We start from the raw sequence: 2,500 nt of genomic DNA on the forward strand, positions 1-2,500 counted from the left end.
GTTACGCTGCACCTTAACCCAAGTTACGCTGCACCTTAACCCAAGTTACGCTGCACCTTAACCTAACTTACGCTGCACCTTAACCTAACTTACGCTGCACCTTAACCTAACTTACGCTGCACCTTAACCTAACTTACGCTGCACCTTAACCTAACTTACACTGCACCTTAACTGTCACATGTAACGTCACAGGAATGTAGCTTTGCCTAACAGCAACCCTCTGAACATAGTTCACTGCTTGGATCCTCTGGTGTCATGTGTATTTCTTGATGCCATGGTGCGTACCCTCACATAAAGGTCTTTCGAGTGTTGCGTACTTTCTACACAGTCCCGCTAACCACTGGAAGGGTGTACCGCTACAGAACGAATATCGCCCTCCCCTCCTGCCCTTCCAAGCTGGTCGGTCAGGCGTTTGTTTGTGAAATGAGCCTTGCAGCTGTTCAGTTGCATTCGGTTGTCGATGCAGTCAGTGTACGTTGTGGTACGGCCTGTGTGGACTGTCCGCTGATGTACGCGTAACCCACACTGATCATCCGTCGTTACGTACTGAGTGACATAATGTGGCACATGCTTGACCGTACACCGGCTGCGCCCTACAATGGCGAATCATAAGGGCCATATGTTGTGCACGATGCTACTTGTCTCGTCTCCCCATTACAGCGAGATTGCACTGTTGTACGCCGTACAGACATGTGGTAGGTAGGTACGGACGAAAGTATTGCATGTTGGCCCCCCCCCCCCCTCCTCCCTCTGCCGGGAATCAGCGTGAGCCGTCTGTTGATGTAGCGACGAGGGTTTTCCTATTTAATCGTATTGCCCCACACAACATGATAGCACGGTGGACCGCGTTCCACATCTGCGACATGCTACAGAGGCCGGTTGACAGTCGACCGCGCAAGGGACATTGCACACGTGCGCGGACCATCTTCCACGTGTTCTCTCGTGTACATGCCGCAGTGTGTATGTGGGCTGATGTAGCGTGTCGTGACACATAACATGCAGGCATGCCAGAATCGTAGATTTCGCAAATGTAGATTGACGTATACGTTTGCTGCCAAAGATCCGCAAATGAACTGGAAATCAGTTGTTGAGCGGTTGTTCGCGCTGCAGGTGCATCGGTGATAGCGACGATCGGTACATCTATGAACCGGTTGTTTCGGCGGTACCCGCCATGCCCCCGAACCTGAGTTGGCCATGTGGGTATGAAGCGATACGAGGCTGTGGCTTGGCGGGACAGTCCCCGGCCGGTGAGGGGGGGCCGCCCGGCGTGCTGGCCGCGCGCTGCGTGAGCGCACGCACTACAGCCGGCTGGTGGGGGGCGCCCAGTGGCAGGAGCGCCGGCCGACGGGCCCGGCTGGCGTCCCAGCTATGCGCCGGCGCACCCTGCGCGCGGCGCCAGGCGGCCAAAGTGGGTTCTGCCGAGCCCGGTGCGAAGCGCGGTGGACATCTGCAGTGTGCTGGTCCGATTGCGGACTGTGTGCGTTGAGGATGCGCCGCCGCCCGGCACTCGGCGTCGCGACGCCGTCTGCTGCTCGGTCGCCCCCAGCGGTTCTCGCAGGTGGTTTGTATCGCAGCTCTGCGGACGTGTTGGCGCGTGCGCTGTGCTGGGAGAGTTCGCTTCTGCACCCAAGTGGGGCTTTGCCCTTCTGTGGCGCTGGCGTTGGAGCTGCCGGTCACCGTAGGTGGCGCGTGTTGTTTCCCGCCGGCAATGCCACGACAGCACGCTCCCGGGCCTCTGTCGGCAGCGGCAAGCTCAGTTGGGAGCACGGGTGTTCGCACTGAAAGCGTCTACTCGCCCATCTCCGGGCGATTGCGCCTCTCTCGAACCCGACCAAGTACTTAGGACGGCGCTGCGCGCCGCCGGGACCTGAGAGGGTTTCGAGGTGTATCGTGCAGGGGAGCTCAGCCTCCTCCTGTTTGCAGAATAATTGAGCGGACGCTTGCGTGTTCGCGCGGGCCCTCGGGACACACTCCCGGGCGGCCGGCTGCTCAGCTCTCGTTGACGCAGCTCCCTGGTTGATCCTGCCAGTAGTCATATGCTTGTCTCAAAGATTAAGCCATGCATGTCTCAGTACAAGCCGCATTAAGGTGAAACCGCGAATGGCTCATTAAATCAGTTATGGTTCCTTAGATCGTACCCACGTTACTTGGATAACTGTGGTAATTCTAGAGCTAATACATGCAAACAGAGTCCCGACCAGAGATGGAAGGGACGCTTTTATTAGATCAAAACCAATCGGATTGGCTCGTCTGGTCCGTTTGCCTTGGTGACTCTGAATAACTTTGGGCTGATCGCACGGTCCTCGTACCGGCGACGCATCTTTCAAATGTCTGCCTTATCAACTGTCGATGGTAGGTTCTGCGCCTACCATGGTTGTAACGGGTAACGGGGAATCAGGGTTCGATTCCGGAGAGGGAGCCTGAGAAACGGCTACCACATCCAAGGAAGGCAGCAGGCGCGCAAATTACCCACTCCCGGCACGGGGAGGTAGTGACGAAA

General features: G+C 57.2%; 1 non-coding gene across 1 annotated transcript in view; it reads left to right on the forward strand.

Moving 5' to 3' along the window:
* Positions 1 to 2,009: 2,009 nt before the first annotated feature.
* The window catches only part of LOC126328127 (small subunit ribosomal RNA), a 1,893-nt gene continuing 1,402 nt past the window's right edge, over positions 2,010 to 2,500 (forward strand). The window contains exon 1 of the ribosomal RNA XR_007561670.1: positions 2,010 to 2,500. This exon is cut by the window's right edge and continues 1,402 nt beyond it. This is a non-coding gene — a ribosomal RNA (small subunit ribosomal RNA).

This window comes from Schistocerca gregaria, unplaced genomic scaffold (genome assembly GCF_023897955.1).
Source record: "Schistocerca gregaria isolate iqSchGreg1 unplaced genomic scaffold, iqSchGreg1.2 ptg001089l, whole genome shotgun sequence".
Lineage (NCBI taxonomy): Eukaryota > Metazoa > Arthropoda > Insecta > Orthoptera > Acrididae > Schistocerca > Schistocerca gregaria.